This window comes from Gavialis gangeticus, unplaced genomic scaffold (genome assembly GCF_001723915.1).
Source record: "Gavialis gangeticus isolate Ggan-Ray unplaced genomic scaffold, GavGan_comp1, whole genome shotgun sequence".
In the NCBI taxonomy this organism is placed as follows: domain Eukaryota; kingdom Metazoa; phylum Chordata; order Crocodylia; family Gavialidae; genus Gavialis; species Gavialis gangeticus.
The window spans coordinates 35,631,863-35,649,741 of NW_017729034.1; the positions used below are offsets into that span (position 1 = coordinate 35,631,863).

At 41.5% G+C, this 17,879-nt stretch overlaps 1 protein-coding gene across 2 annotated transcripts in view; it reads right to left on the reverse strand.

Moving 5' to 3' along the window:
* The window catches only part of CRIM1 (cysteine rich transmembrane BMP regulator 1), a 509,439-nt gene that overhangs the window by 440,537 nt on the left and 51,023 nt on the right, over positions 1-17,879 (reverse strand). The window lies entirely within an intron of this gene.

The following is a 17,879-nucleotide window of genomic DNA, read 5'->3' on the forward strand; positions in this document are numbered from 1 at the left end:
GACCCCTGTCAGGCCCCATCCCCTGCCTGCTCTCCCAGCTCTCCCCATGGCTGCCCCACCTGCCCCAGCTATCAGTGCTTTACAAAAAAAGGCCCTACTCATCGGGTGCTGCTGGCAGAGGAGCAATCCCCACTTCCCCATGCTACGTGAGGGGCTCTGCCATGAGCCCCCCTACCCCCTCCATCCCCCCATGGCTGCCCCACCCACCACAGCTCAGGTCCTTTAAGAAAAAAAAAAAAAAAAAAAAAAAAAAACCCACCTTAAAACCCTCCCAAATTCACTGCCTCAGGCAGTACCCTTGGGGTTTTGGGGGGCTCATGCAAAGCCCCCACACACTGCAGGGCAATGGGTGGCAGCAGGAATCACTCCCCCCCCACACTTGGCAGGAACTGGTGAGTCTGGGGGATTTTTTTTTTTCTTAAAGGGCCAGGAGCTGGGGTGGGAGGGGCAGCCATTGCTGGGGCTAGGAGAGTGGGCAGGGGATAGGCCTGTGTGATTCAGAGTTTCAGCAGCAGCCAAATCTCCAAATCAGATTCAGCCAAATCACCGAATTGAATCACTGTCCCCCGAGTCAGCCAAATCTGAAGCGAATACTAGCCGCTTCACACAGGCCTACCACGTACTATTCCTGAGATCTCTGAAAGCTTGTTTGTATCTTTCCAAACTATATAGCTGGCATAGTTAGGCATTTTTTCACAGCTATCGAATATTCCTGTCCTTGCATAATATGACAAACTGAAGGGTGTTCACTAATCTTAAGAACTGCAAACCCACTTAATAATTACCTTTGACAGGAAGGAAGCAAAGAAGAACAGGAACAAAAATAAAAAGGATTTTAAAAGGTCAATGAGAGGTACAACAGTCACAGTGGATGCGTCTACATGTTTATTAACGCACCATAATTACAGCACATTAAGTTTAGTGTCTGTAATGATAAGTACTAATTTCATGCACCATAATCGGTGCTACTGTACATTCATGCAAACAAATTATCTTTTTGTGACATTAATGCACAGTAGACTAAATCTACTGTACATTAGCATGGGTTTTGCCCATCACTCTAACGTGCAGTAGAATTAATCTACTGTGCTCAAAGAATCTCGTGTAGATGTGCCCATTGTAGAGTAAATGCTTCTGCTCTCTTAGCTGAAAGTACTAATTTGTCAAACTGATGTTCAAAAATCAGTCAAGTGCATCAAGACCAATTTGAAATAAGACTTCCCTCCCCAGTCGCATGTGATGAGAACAAAAAGATATTCTAGGAGAGGTGCTCCATGACTCTACAACACTGAAAAAAAAAATCTTAAGGTTACGTTGTATTTGTCTAGTTCACATGAAGAAGAAGACGCACTGAAACAAATGCCTGGATGTTTATCAGTGCCTTACAGAAAAGAGTTGCTAAAAAGCACAATTCATTCATAATTTTAATCCAGCAACTGTCGTACAGAGACTGAGAGTGCAGGTAACAGAAAGGAAGAACGTGTTCTTGAAATGCTAGTATAGGGGAAAAAATGGTTGTAGATAACAACCAACCAATTACTATACCAGAGTATTATTATCAACTGCTCTTGCATATTCTTTCCCCACCCCACACCCTGCCCTTCTCTCAACAGGGATCCCGGTATCAGCTACATGCAATCAGTATTAAAACAGTGACCAAGTAGTTATTTATAGCAGATGGATGGTCTCAGGACAACATAACCCAATAAGCAAAAAATACGTAGTTTAGCACTATAACAATGAGTGGTTTTGAGATTGTCTAGCATCTGCCTTACCAGATGTTTTCTGGACATGCTTGCTAAAATCCTAGGCTGCCAGTAGTACTTCTACAGAAATACTGCACCCTGCAATACTTGCAGGTTTATACCACTTAACTCTCTGGAATGTGATCCTTTTATCTGTTTCTCTAACACCAAAAATAACTTAAGTTCCTAACCTAGGTCTGAGCTCCCTAGTTCACAAAATGAAGGACCTTAGTAGTAACGTCTATTCTAAACCCACCTCTTCTGTGGTCTCTCAGCCATGTACCATCACATCAGAAAGAGGCAGTTAGTCTCAAGTCCAGCAGAAGCCAGAGCAGGACAGCACCTTTGAGTCTAACTGGTTTGTAGATAGATTACGGTTCATTTCATTCAGCTGAGTGTGGTGCCATCCAGGAGTAGTGAGAGATTTAGTTAGCCATATTAGTATGACAGCAACCATTCCACAAGAAAATGTGCTGCCTATTTTTCCATCAATAGTGATATATGCCAATATCAACTGTCTCGCTATTCTGGGACAACAACAAACTTTCTGCATTCTTCCATTCAGCAGTGGCTGTGTGGCAGCATTCCTACCTATCACATGGGAGATCTGGGTTCAAGTCCCAGTTGAGGTGACTTGGGGTGAGTAAGATAACAAGAAGCAAATCTTGCAGTGGAAAGGGGCCATTGTGTTTTTGGGAGTCTTTAAGAGGCGGCTTGATGCCTGCCTGGCTGGAATCATTTGAGCCCAGTTTCTCTCTCCTGCCCAGGTCGGGGGTCAGACTTGAAGATCTACAAGGTCCCTTCAGACCCTACTTCTATGATTCACTCACAAACTTAATTATATTGCTAAATATAAATATCTTCATCTTTCCTAGCCACCACCACCTTCACTTATCCTCCATTCACTCACCTGTCCTCCTTGGCTGGACAGCTCAGTTTTTCCATCCTTATATACACTATTTTTTGCCACCCAACAGAAAACAAAGTTTCTACTTTCCCTCATGTGTTTTCATCTCATTCTTTGTTCTATGCTCCATCTGCCTGCCCTCATGCTAACCCCTAGGCTCTATGCCTGTGAACTTTATTCCATATTTTCTGTATCTTCCTTTCCTTCACCTCAGTCCTGGGTGCATCTGAAAGAAGGCATAATGTACCGTATCATGGCATTGATTTATAATCTATTTCCAATTAACTGAAAACACTTGAGTCCTTTCCTCAGCTACTTTGCTTTCCAAAAAACTTTAATACAAAGGGACTGAACACTAGCATAAGTGAGAGACTTGTTGTAAAGGTATTTTAAACCATTTTACAGGAAAACATTTTGCTACTGTTTCCAAATAAAGATGCAAATTAAGTTGAGCTTGTGTAAACCAATCCCAGGTTCTTACATGATTCAAGATGCAGCTTACCCTTCTTGCAATGTTTGAGCCACACTGAACTAATCTGCAGCAACAAAATCCTGATTTTTTTTTTTTGCTTCCTTTAACTAACTTAGAAATTAGGTCAGTCAGGTCATCTCCATTGACAGAAGTAAGCCTCTTGGTGTTTACCCTCCAAATATGTTTTTTCCCCTATTACTTCAGTACTAGCTGGAACCAATGACAATTCCATATTAAATGTTCTATTAAATTTAAGAGAAAAGTAGTTAGCTTTGTTAGTCTGAAGTCAGGCAGAAAGTGGGGTAGTTTTGCACCTTACATAATAACTAAATCAGAGATGCCTACACTTTCATAAGCAGCAACTTATTTCACCAGATGCTGCTACTTATGAAAGCTTACACAGCTCTGATTTGATTAGTCTACAAGGTTCAAATCCACCCTGCCTTCTGCCTATTAAATTTTAGCAAAGAAAATTCTTCCTTGTTTTTTTAAGACTTGCTTTGTTACAGCATATGGGTGATTATAAATCATTCACTGCACAATGCCATATGAGAATATCGAAAATTCCCCACCAAAAATGGCAACAGATCAGAAAGATTGAAAAAAAATAAAAAAATAAAAAAAAAAAAATAAAAAGGAACACGCTGAGAACAGCCTTGAAAACTACAGGAAAAAATAAGCAATGGACATTTTAGAACCATTTTTACAATGACTAAAAACCTCTACAGTGAAACTAGAGGTATAAGCAATATTGATTTACTAATATTACAGGAATTCTAGCAACTGAGAGAGACATTTTGGGTTGCTAAACAGATACTATTAGAACAGCTTAGGATCTACAGATGACAACTAGGTAATGTATACAGTGCTCAAAAATTGAAGAATTGGGGCCGTATTTCACTGGGACCCTGTAACTACAGAACCATTAAAAATTCTTCTGTAAGATCACATTGTCTATGACATGAACAACAAAAATATTGTGTGCATACCTGCAGTTAACACCAATACATAATTAGCATTAAGCTGATAAACTAATGAATAGGTACATCAGAATTTTTTGAAAAAGGGAAGCTTAGACACATAAGAGACTCCAAATCTGCTAAGATAAACACACAAAGAAACACCCAGCATATGATGAAGTATGCATAAGGTATAATGGAAAAGTTGCCTTCCAAGTGTATACTTTTCCAGAGAAACTTGGATATATGCCATATATGCAAGAATGCCACCGTGCATATGCAAGAAGAAAACCAAAGCACAAGTTTTCTGTTTATTAGAGCAGCACAAATAGCACCAATCTCATTTTAATACTACAATGAATGCTTCCACTAAAACTGAAGCAAAGAAATTTGATAATAGACTGATCTACAAGCTTAAATATAAGCAAAATAACATTAAAAGGTAACACAAAGCCAGAAACCAACAAGCAAAATGTCCCTGAAAATTAAAGATACAGGTGAAAGATGACTATGGAGAGTTTTCAAAACTCCATGGAAAAGAAGCTGTGCTTTAAGCCCAGGTACATGAACACCCAGAAACAGGAAGAGATGTTTTTGCTGTGAAAGAAACAGATCATACAGACTAGGGACAAAAGTACACATAAACTGGTTTAAGTGATCAGACCAGGGACCTTGACAGGAAGATATTGCATCTTTGTACACTTTTGTACCACTACAATATCTGGCAGCATTTGTACTGCTACAAATGCATGTCAATCCATGACCCAGAGGTTTACAACACCTATTAAAATACTCACATCACAGCCACACTAAACAGCATCTCAACAGATTTTCAATATTTTTCTAAGAATACAAATATCATACAAACCGTGCAGTGGGTCTTATACACAATGTGATTCAAAACTTCTGAAAAAACAGAATAAGCACAGAGGAAAAAAGTTTATAACAAACTTGCATGCATAAAAGCCAGTATTGACTAAGTAGGCAGTTTACTGTGGAAACACCACACCGCAGCTTCTAGAGTCAAGGTTCTTATTCTCTTACATTTATCACATGAAAGAAAACTACGAGGTTGAATAAAACAGCTCTGGTTGATCAGGGAAGTGAAGAAAAAACAGAAGCATTATGAACAGTAAAATTTCTCTTTTATTGTGCTGCAGAGACAGAAATGAGCATGGGTTGATTCAGTCCTGACAAAAATAATTTGGGTGCATTTCACTGTCTTTAAGGAAGCCTTCCAAGAGCATATAAAACACAAAACACAATGAAATGCGTACTTCGGCTAGAAAAGAAGTGACAGGTTTTTTTGCTGTGAAAAATGTTAACTGCCTCCAATTGGTGGAAGTCAAGCAGAGCTGAACTCACCAGATGAAAGATAACCAGGAGAATACTAGCTATTCCCTCTATGAGAAGAGGCAGAAAAACTAAGGGTATGAAGAAAAGATTATGCTCTGAAAATGTATGTAGTGTAAGAACAAAAAGAGAGGGAAGTAGTTTCAAGTACCCATTCTGTGTTGGACAGCAGAAATGAAAATGTCAGTTTTTAAAGCCAATGTGCCATAGATCCTGAAAAAAAATTCATAATTGCTGGAAAAACAAAGTAGGAGCTATGTAAATCAAAACCTTTTTATACACTAAGGTGAACACCTCCAGTGGGGCAGGATTCAATATAGCCAGTGAGAAGCTAGAAATCCAGTCAATGATTCTTTAAACCTCTATGCAAAGCAAGAGCCTCACAATCTCCTGGCATGTGGGGATGTAAAGCCACATAGTAAAAAGTACAGGCAATATAGTAAAAAGATTTTAGCAACCTCCTGCTTCCAAATTCTGTCCTGTAGTTATTTTCTTCACATATTCTATATCAAGGTAAAAGAGGACAAAATGGTGAGGAGGAGTTAAAAACTGAGGCATAGCAGCACTCCAAGATTACAGAGTGGAGCAAAAGTGGTCTGAGGTAGAAATAGGTGGGTTGGTGCACTGGTCATCTTTACTGCCCAACAGTAGGAGGAGGGCTGACAAAGCATATCTAGTTTCCTGCTTTAGGCTAGAAAAAGTAGAAACGCATGCTATTTAAATATGGCCAGTTTTAAAATTCAGAACTACAATGAACTTTCACTGCAGACTTTTGGCAAGAGGAAAGGGAAAATGGACAGAAGCAGGGCTAATTGTCCTATGTGGTCTGAATTAAGATATTTCAGGCTTTTCCTCAAGTAAGATAGCTATAAATGCAGATGCAAGGGACAGCTAGCTGAAATAGAATAGGTAAAATAAACTTTCAGAAAACTCAGACCTGAGGGGGAAAAATAAATCTACTACCACCTTCAAGACCCAAAGTCAACAGCTACTTAAAAATAACCAAGCCATTTGGAATGGTTCCAGTCTTAAGAGGTATTGTGCTCATTAGGTCTGACTACTAGCGGGCCATTAAAAGAGAAGGAATTTCATATCTCACTGTCATCCACAAAAACTGAACACATGACATACAAGCTCCAAAAACTGGAATGTGTCCCTCCAACAATATTTGGAAGTGGTATCTTTTATTCCAAAGAAAAATCCCTTTCAAGGGACTTACCTTGTTCAGTGCCAATGATCCACAGCAAGACTGATGGAAGCCATGGGTTGCAGGGCTGAAAGACTCTTATCCACCTGCTAAAAAGGATCATGCTGGAGCTGGTAAGAACTACTAACTACACACTACAAATCTAATTCACTAAGCACTAATTCACCGTGAAACCTCCACATAGTCCACAAACCACCAGTCCAAGCTCACATTTGAAAATAGTCACTCAACAACACATTGCTCTGTAAAAGCATGCTAGGAAGCATAAGCAGAAAAAAGAAAAGAAATCCTATTCCAAATATCATCTAGATATGTCGTGACAGTTTACAAAAGGTACTGCAAGAAGAAAAGTTAAAATAGCAAAATACAACTTAGTCAATTTGTTCCATCAGCTGGGACCTGGGAAAAAACCTGATTGCTCAGCTGGAACTAAACCTTATGAAGTAATCAAAACTGCTTTTGAGCTCTTCTACCAGCCTATGGGGATCACACACCCATCACCTGGACCGGAATGCAGGGCACAATAGTGTAGGTCTCAGTTTATGATTTCATATTGGTTTAAAGCCCCAGAGTTATTGTTAGGTCAAATACAGCCTTTTTCATTAAAGCCCTTCAATCTAATAGATCTTTAAGACAAAGTATCTTTTAATGCCCAGCTTCACACAAAGTCAACCACATAGACATAGCATACATTTTCTATAACATTGGAGAATTGCCAATAAAAGCCCAAGGATCACAGCAGATCCTTTCATCATTGTAGTTTTTCAGTACTTCTCCCTTAATAATAAAAATATTTATTAAAACCACATAAAAGCCCTACATAGAGTCCTGACCAGAGGAAAATGTCATCAGAGGACTGTTATTTTCTTCTCACCACTCTAAATGGAATTTAGGTAGGGTACTCCCCTAACATGACTACTTTCCTCATTGCTTAGGTCTAGTGTGATTCTTTTGCTACCAGTAACACACACAGATCATTTTTGTGGTTTTCCGTTTCTGGTAGTGGAAGCCACACAACTGGAACACCAAGGACCAAACTCTAGTCCATATATTAGGTATTTAAATTACAGCTAGGCAGGATCCCATTCTACATTGCTCAAGCCTCTGAAAAATTATTAACTTACTTGTTTAACTGTCGGTACAAGACTGGCCCCAAGTGTCAAGTTATTTCATTATTTTTTTTTCCTTAAAGAGCTTAACTCATCCCTTCTCTTATTTCTCCTAATGTTATACCTTTCAATTATCACTGAATGCATTTTTACTTAAAGAAGTAGTGCCTCCTGCATGAAAATAATGTTTAATTTCTTAATGAAAGTGAAAGTTTCACTTCTTAATAAAATCTCTACATTTCAATTACTATCTAAGCTGTAGCACATAATGCTTTATTCATGCACATAAAACTGCACGTATGGATCAATATGAACATCAGCACTATACCTAGGTTCTTTACACTCTTTAACAAAAATCATCCTCACAACACCCCTGAGAGAGAGCAAATTATCATCCCCATTTTTAGGCAGAAAAAAAGTTACGCAATTGCAACCACATAGTTTTGTAAACCAAGTCCATATAATATGTATATATGCAGCGATTGCATTATGTAAACTATAGCTGTCCAAGGGACTACATGCAGCCTGAGAGCAGTTAAATTATGGCCCCCAGGCTTCTCCCCGCTGCCACTTGCCCTACTGCTGCAGCCGCAACAGCAGCTAGGAGCCCTAGGCTCTCCATTTCTTCTCCAGCTATTGTTTCCTGCCCCCCCCCCTCACATGGGGCACAAAGGGGCATGGAGTGGTTCAGGGCCACACAGGTGTGCAGTGTAGAGACAGGGCATCTGTAGGGTCCCAAAAAACCCTGACTTGCCGTGGCATATTGGCTCTTACTGGTGCACATGTGGCTCTTACTGGTGCAGCTTTCAGAGAATGTATCCCCCGACTACTTAGAACAGATGTCAGCAGCATTTGGGGGCAGAGTGCCAAAAACACCCTTAACCTTGACTTGGAAGAAGTTGGCATGCCAGGGTTGGATGGTGGGGGAGCCACAGGGGGCCCTATCCTTGCTGTGGCAATGCAGCCCTGGCCCCTTCCCTGCTGTCTGCCCTGAGGCACGCATGCCAAGCAAAATGCCTTTGCGTGCCATGCTCTGGCACCTGACTTTAGAAGTTAAGCAGCCCTGATATGAACAAATGCAATGACCTCTAGTACTCCAGTATAATACACCATTCTTTTGGGCAGGAGAGAGCAGAGAAAGAAGGAAAGATTTACCCCAAGCTCTGTATACAAAACTGTACATGAAGTCCTAAACATTGATTTTTTTTTTAAGCCATCATAGCAAGTATAATCTTTCCTTTTTGATACCTACAATATATAAGCATGGTCAGACACTGAAATTTTGGTCTTAAGTATCTTTCTGTGAGAGACAGATTTTGATTTTAAGTAGCTATCTGCTGCAGTAGCCCTAGTTATTGGCTAGATTTTTGGTACTCTTCACAGTCCTCCTCTCTTCTATTCCATGAAAGCTTCTTTAATCTGAAGCTACTAAAAACTTTAGAACAGGTCACTAAAACAGCTATAAGCACTAAGATGGACCTTACAAATTAGTTCAAACACAGACTGCATGCCGCAGATCTCTTCCTCCCCCCCACCCCGCCCTCCAAAGTAGTTAAGTCTGGAATCAAGGTTACCTCAGAATTGTCCAAAACACCAAATCCAAAAGGCCATTCCCAATTATATGCTGACAAATTACAAAACTACAGTCCTCTTCCCCAAACACTTTACATCATGAATGGCACAAAACCGGGAGCTACAAAACCCCTCGGTTCTGTGCCAGTAAAGTTCATAGTACAGAAAGCATCTAAAATGAAAACTAAAAATTCCTTAGGATACAATAACAGAGCCAAAGCCAGATTAGAAGAACTGAACCTAATGAAATATTAAATCACACAAAGGGATACTTGGCCACTTACAATGTCAGAGAGGGCAGCCAAAGTTAAAAGGATGTTAATTCTCCCCACTACCAGCCAAAAAGATTGTCTGAGAAGGTCATATTTTGGGCTTTTGTTCAATGATGAATGAAATGATGAAAAACAAAAACTCTAAGAAGAGAAAGAAATTATACAAAAACTAAAGTTAAATAACTAAACCAGGATAATGTACTGTGGTTTGGCAAAGATAGCATCCAGACAAAAGAAACGTGTCTCTTATTGCTAAAACGAGATACCAATATAGTGCCTGGACCAAGCACCCCAAAAAATCCCATCATACTGAACGGATGAAGCCAAACAGGAAAATCTAAGGGGCAGAAGCCTAGAAAAAATTTAAAACCACATAAAGGGAAAACTTTGTTGACTAGACAGCAACACCATTCTTTCTAGACCCCATCAAAAGATTCCTCTCTGCTCAGTTTAGGTTCTATTTCTCAAAAATTGCCCAAAGTTTCAGTAAGCAGTTACTCTGTTGACATCAATAATTCCATTTCATAAACTGACTCTTTAAAGTAATGGGGGGAGGGAATCTAAGGCATGCTGGAACCTGGGGGAGGGGTGTGGGGGAGGAAGTGAAAGGGAAACTACCAATATGCTCAATAATTTACAGCAGGCAGTGGCAACATGGAGCCCCTGCATCCAGATGGCTTTGCCTATGCCTAGGAGAGCAGCAAGGAGATGTTCTGAGCAGCAAGATGTTCTAGGACTGGGCAGCTGCAAGCTCCACCCGTGCCACTACTGTTTCTCCCTGTTCCCTCCACAGCTGCATCATGAACGCAACTTCTCCTGCCACTGGAGGCAAGGGGAGGGGGCAAGAAGCAGTGAAGGTGCAGCTCTCAGCTGCTTGTCCCGGGAGCAGACATAGACAAAGCCTCCCACCACTGATAAGCTGCCAAAACCTCCTGGCCCATGTCAGATCAGAGCTTGGTTGTTGTGGCCCACAGCTTGCAAAGGGAGCAGTCTTGCTGGTTTGAAGTGTCACAGTCAACAAACTGGAGGTAAACAAAATCAGAAACATGTTATATGGTTTAAGTCTTTTTATGATTCAAGTGTAGAAGCATGCTAGTTATCACATTCCCTTTTGTATGGTGCAAATCTTTGGAAAGTTTATACAGGCAGCCCTCAGACTTACGAGACAATTGGTTCCTGAAAACCACGTCTTAAGTCAAAACATTGCAACTTGGAAGCAATTTTCTCAAAAGAAACAATATTATAAATGGGGGATTGGTTCCTGAACCAAGGCCTGATACCCTATTTTCACCAAAAATACCCCAAAATTTTGTACTCTATCAATTATAGATGAATAATATAGCTACATTAATGTATTTGTATTGTAAATAGCAATCATACTGATTTGGAAGGACTTCTTCAAGGTGACTTTGCTGGACTTTTTGAAAGGCTCTTGGTTGGACTTCTTGAAGGATTCTTGGCTGGAGTCTTCTCAGGAGTCTCAGCTGCAGGTTTTTCTGGAGTCTTGTCTGCTTTCTTAAAGAAAGTGTCCAAGGAAGTTTGGACAGATGTTCTCCAGGGAGATGAGTGACACAGCGAACTTGTTCGCTGGTGTGGCATCGTATCATATCAAGTGTTGTAAAGCCAAAACTGACATCATAAAGTTGAAACAGGGTGTCAATTTATAAATGTTATAAGTGCAAAACATCCTAAGTCAAGGACTGCCTGTATTCCCAGTTGTCAGAAACAGCTTGCTCTCTGCAGATACATCTCCAGGTTCAATTCCATTTTCTCCTCGAGAGGAACAAAGAACCTTTTCAATTTAGCTGATCCAGCTTTCAGCTTGATAAAGACTGCCCAGTCTTGGGTAGCCTACTTCATAAAGAGCACTCATTTAAAGAACATCAGATAGCATTCCGCTCAGTACATCAGGATCATGGCTTGTTGCGCTAGCCGCTAGTTCCTGATGCCTACAGTGAGCACCTGATTTGTTTTCTGTAACTTGTAGATCAAATCCACCTTGTATGTTAAATTTTGTGTTGAAAACTTTAACATAAAAAGTAGATTGCACAATGGCCCAAGATCCCCAAACAAATCCATCACTCATGATTTATCTGAACTAGGACATGACACCCTTCCCCATTATGGGGATAGAAGGAGAAGGTTCTGTGGAAGGGAGACTGAACTTATTCAGAGCCTATGGACATAGTTTTTAACCACTTTTAAAGAGAGGGACAGCCACCCTTGCAAAGCGTGCAACAGCTGTTATTATACAACTTTTGTGTCTGCATGCTGTGGCATTACAATTTGGCTGAATCTCTGTAAAATAAAATTAGAGTTGCAAGAGTTTTGTTACTCTTCTATCCCTGAAAAAAGTACGTAGGCATAACCCTTACAATTGTACTGATGTCAAATACAAGCTGTTACAACTGTTACATCCATTTACAACCTGTTAAGCTGAGAGCTTGGACCAGCAGTACCTGGAACCAAAGAATGACTAAGGCTCTGACCATAGCCTGGAGAACACCATCTCAACACTTCTGTGCACAAACAACACTTTGTACCAGAATCCTTTTTAATGTCTCTCACATATACGTAATTAATCTGATAAATGATATTACCAAACCAAAAAACCCACAAAACAAAAGTTTGATGTAGAAAGGCATTCATTTGAACTGTAAAGAATCTCCAGGAGTTTTGCAGCACCACAAAAACATGCTGGCATACACGTACACCCATTCAAGTGCCTAGTAATCCAGAGCAGGTTGAGATCCCACTGACCCTCTCCCACATTCCAGAGGTTACCAAGGAGAGCTGAGCACAGAGAAAACCATCAACTGGCTGTCCACCCAGTGACCACAACGACCCAACATCCCCCCTCCCACCAAACTTGTGCTAGGAGTCCAGTCATAGTTCCCTGGGTCAGTTTCCACTCCCAAAGGCTTAACAGTTATGCTCCATTACACTCCCAGCCTGGAGTTGATCCATGCCACCTGCATGCTCTATGGCTCCTGACCCAGCAGAACTAGCAGAACGTGTGTATTGTACATTCACTGATATAAAGTCCAGGCCTGCCACCATTTCTTCAGCTCCTGTGTGGGCTGGTGCTGGCACACAGCCACATATGTCCTCAGGCTCTGCTCTCCATTCCTGTCTCTCAATGGCTATACAGCTGATGAGGATAATGCCATACTGGGCATCATGCTAACTAGGGGACTTCGGGACCACTTAAAAACCACATACTGACACTTTGGGGCATGCAACGAGATCACAGATGCTGGGAGTGTATCACTCCAAGGACCTAGGATGACAAGCAGTGGCAGCAGAACTTCAGGATGCGCCAAACTACCTTTAAAAAAGTATCCATTAAGCTGGTCCCAACTTTCACGTGACAGGTCAACGGCAGAAGGGCATCTTTAACCACAGAGAAGCACATGATCATTGGAGCTCACAACCCCCAACAACTTCTGGTCCATTATCCATCTCTTTTTGGCATGTGCAATTCCATAGGGGAATAGGCAGTACAGGCAACTAGCCCTGCCAAATGGCAAGAGGTTAGCAGCAGGTGGAGGGTACTACTGACCTTGCAGATGTTGCCATATAAGCGTGTTGGGCTTCTGTGCTACTGCAGGCCTGGAGGTACCATTTCCAACCCCAGGCTTTGCATGATGAAAAAGCCTTGTACAAAGCACACGCTCCTCCCTACAGAGCCAGTTGCAGCACAGTCTTTCATAAATTAACATCTTGCAGGGCTCTGACATGGTCTCAGCTTCAGAAGAGGCTCTTACATCCCCTTTCCGATTGCATTTTCCAATTACAGCAGCCTGGAGCTGTGCTCAGCTGACCTCTGAGTATCTGCTTGTGAACTCAAACACTCATGAGCTCTTGCTCAAAGCCCTTGCTGAGCCCACAGATAAGGCTCGAGATGTGGATGGAACAGAAATAAATATTTGTAATGCACAATAAGAGGCTGAGAGGAAGATTTATGCTGTATTTTTTGGTGATGGTGCAGAAATGTCTGAGTGCAACTGCCAATGCATTTCAGTTCAGAGACTAAGGAAAGACACTCACCCAACTTGGGTGGTGCTTCTGGGAATGGTTTGAAATCTACTTCTAGCAAGCTGAGAATGATTCTGTCTTGCTCACAGACAAAAGGAGTGCTGAACAGTAAGATGGCCTGGAGACATGTGCTTTCAGCTCTGCCTCCCTGAGGCAGTAGAATTTGGCATTACCCTGGAGCCACATGGGTGATGAGGAGCAGAGCCTACCAGGATGCTGGAGGACCAAACAATACCCTGTAGCATCACACAACTATACAGACTATACACATGGCATTAGTCCTGCCAAGAAGTTTCTACTGGAAGGGGTACTACTTTATAGAAGGTAAAAACATGGTGTAACAGCCATGAACTGTTTGAATGGGTATATTTAGCACTACAAATGTAATGCCTGTCTATGGCCAGAGCGTCTCATCACTACACTTATTTCTCGTCTCATGTGTTAAAATTTGGCTTTGTCCCCAGAGTCCAGCAGGGGTGAGGGCCAGCACAAGGTCCAACAGAAACCAGAATGTACATTCTAGTGGGGACATGGGTGGTGCAGGGTCTGGTGGGAGTGTCCAGCAGGAGTGTAGCACTGGTTGCTGATGGCCATGCCTAATGGTGCCAAAGGGCCCAACTTCTGGTGTTGTCTGGTAGCCCGGGAGACCAGATACAAATTCGACCCAGGGGCTTATATTTGACACCCCTGCCCTACATGATCATCATCCAACAGAGAATACCCAACATGCATGTAAATTGGAAACAAACATACCACGAAAGAGCAGGATAATATGCCTTTGAAGAAAAGGCTGTGCTAAATTTCAGTGTTCTTATACAGCACTTACTACAGTATGTCAAAATAAGATTATGGAAAAGCTTTAAAATTTTAGGACTAGAGTTTTCAGAAATACACCTACAAGTTCAACTGAAGTTTCTGAATTGTGGAATGTGGGTGTAATATTTAAACAGAATGCCAGCCTGGCTTCTAAAACTCAGTAGGTATGTTTCTTCTCTTCTGTCGAACCACAAGCCGCCCTCTGAAACAAGCCATTTTATTTGACAAAAAGAAGAAACATGTTGCTTTTGGCATCACTACTGTCCCTTATTCACTTCTTTAAAAGTCTGCAATGACTACCGTGGAAAAAAAAAAGACTAAAGACTAGACCTTATTGGTATAACTGTGCCAAGGACACAACCCAGGACTCAACCCAGATGGCTAGAATGTTAGGCATTTCCTTTGCTACAGTATACGACTATATCCACTACCCAAAGGTCAAAAGAATATTTTAAATCTTCAATATTTTTAACCCTAGAGTGCATATTATCTTTGCCTTCCCAGAGCTATGTGCCAGTCCCAAGTATGTTTTACTAACATTTAACAGGATGAATTCATTTGGTTTTAGAAGTGGAGACTGGCACGCACTCATTTGACAAGTCATTTAAAATTCCAGCACCTTAAATTAATGCAGATCAGTCTGTCACCATGACAACAGCTTTTGCATGTGTAGAGAACTCACATTTACAAATCCATCCCTAAGCCCACTTGACTATAAAAGATCATTATTTGTTTTCTTCCAAACAGATTTTGTAGCTCTTAACACTAAAAGTATTTAGTTTTCTGGGCTGAAACTTTAAGTTAGCATAATCTAAATACAGGTTTTACTGTGCTAACTTACCAAAAATCTAGTTAGAAACCATTTAAAATTCTGTGACTCCAGTTTTTTTCTTGCTACTATGACACACTTCATAAACAAGGAAAAATTTGGTCATTAGGATTGCAAAGGTAAAGAGAAACCCTTAAACGAGATATATCTGAACTCAATACTACCACCAGCATTAATCAACACTACAGAAAAACTGGGATAATTCAGGACAGTAGCTGGAAGAACAAAAAGTTGGAGTTTATGATGGGAGAAGCTCGCTCTATATTACAGTGCTGAAATAGAACACAAACTCAGATTTTCTCCATGAGATCTTGAGCAGGCCTCTTACAGCAGTGTGCCTCGACTCTTCAGCTATAACATGGGAACAATGCTTACTTTCTCCTAACTTGTCTTTTGTTATCTATTTGGATTGTAAACTTTCAGGACAAGACCAACTGATCTGGTATATCTGTATGTTCCTTAACACAGTTAAGGCCTTGATCTTAATAAGAATGTACTGAATTCAGCCCACCTACCCAGCACCTCTGACTGGCCAAGAGGCCCAACCGCCCACCACTGATTAACGGCAAGGACTGACTATCATGCATCCCATGCCCTTCGGCACCATTAGTGAAGAAGGGTGGAGCCTCATGACAGGCAGCCCTTGCAGCCAATCAGCGGCAAGGGACAGGATGGCAACCATCTTGTTGGCAGCCCTTGGAGTGAGCAGACCTCCCTCCCTACTCTCCCACATGGCGGGCTGCCACAGTGCCCTGAGGGAGCCAGAATTTTCTTTTCAGTATGCTTTTTAAAATTATGAGACATGGTAATACATACAGTAAAACTATTCACTGAATGTAATTTAAAATAGCACTTCTACTAACTTAAATACACAAGAAGTTGACTGATTTTTGATCCTGCAAATATTTACTCCCTCTGAACAGAAAACTGAAAAAAGTAAGTGAGAATTGACAAACCACATAAGTGCATGATAAAGACATACTTCCAAATCTAAATATACTTCTTGTATAAATTAAGTTGAACCAACACAGTGAGTTTGGGCAGCAAGAAGAACACTGTTGATGAAAAAAAAAAGTCTACTACTTTCCTGTAGGAAAGATCTCCTGTGCATAACACTGAAGTTCTCAGAAGGATGCCCAGGAATTGTAGAGAGTCCTGGGAGTCCATATAACTATTTGCTCTACCTTTCAATACAGACTTTGAAACCTGGTGGGACCTTCCTCAGTTTCTTTTACATTTTTTCTGAGGCACTCAAATCTTAAATCAGCTTTCCATGGCTAGATTACTGTACCAGAAACACAAAAGAAAATGATGGTAAAGCCTTAAAAATACACAGATTCAGGCTAGGTTCCCTATTCAAAGACTGAGGTGTATTTCTCCCACAAACGGTTGGTTTGAAGGCATGATGCTACTTCTTGCTATGTCTATACTGCCTCCCTGCTGAGTCTGGAACTTACCCCTGAAGAACAAGGTCCTACCGAATAGATCCTGCTTCATATGCACTGAAGCCTGGAAATTAGCCAGAGTAGGTAGGTTAGAGAGGGTCCTGAGCCATGCCAGTTGGTTCAACTTAATTTATGTAAGGTAGACGTTATATACCTAGACTTCCAAAAGGCTTCTGATCTAGTATCCCACGATACCCTTGTGGGGAAACTGGAAGATTGTGGGCTCAGCTGCTCAACAGTTCAGTGGGTGGGAAACCGGCTACAGGGTAGGACCCAGAGAGTTCTCATAAATGGATCTGTGTTGTCCTGGTAGAAAGTGGCCAGTGGTGTCCCTCAGGGGTCCGTGCTTAGACTGGTGCTTTTCAACACGTTTATCCATGATTTGGCTGGCCAAGTTTGCAGATGACACCAAGATATTGGGCAGTGTAGCCATGCTAGAAGGTAGGTTGCTGATACAGGCGGACCTGGACAGACTCAAGAGTTGGGCAGACCAGAACCAGATGAAGTTTAACACTTCCAAGTGTAAGGTGCTCCATCTGGGGAAAAATAACCCTCAACATACATACAGGCCCGGAGGCGACAGCCTGACTAGCACCACACCTGAAAGGGACCTAGGAATAATGATTGACCATTGCATGAATATGAGCCGTCAGTGCAATGCAGTGGCCAGCAAGGCAAACAACACGCTGGCATGCATCAACCAATGCATCTTGTTTAAAACTAAGGGAAGTGATGCTCCCACTGTACTCAGCACTGGGGAGAACACAGTTGGGAGTACTATGTCCAGTTCTGAGCATCGCCCTTCAGTAAGGACATAGAAAAACTTGAGAGGTTCCAGAACAGAGCCACCCATATGATCAGGGACTTGCAAGGCAAGCCATACAAAGAAAGGCTGAGGGACCTGTGCCTCTTTAGCCTGAAGAAATGAAGGTTGAGAGTGGACTTGATAGCAGCTTACCACTATATCAGAAGAGTACATCAGGATCTCAGTGAACAACTGTTCACTAGGGCATCCCTGGGGAAGACCAGGACCAATGGATATAAACTCCTGGAAGGCCGCTTCAGGCTTAATACCAGGAAAAACTCCTTCACAGTCAGGGTGTCCAGACTGTGGAATAAACTCCCTCCAGGGGTGGTGCAGTCACCTACCCTGGA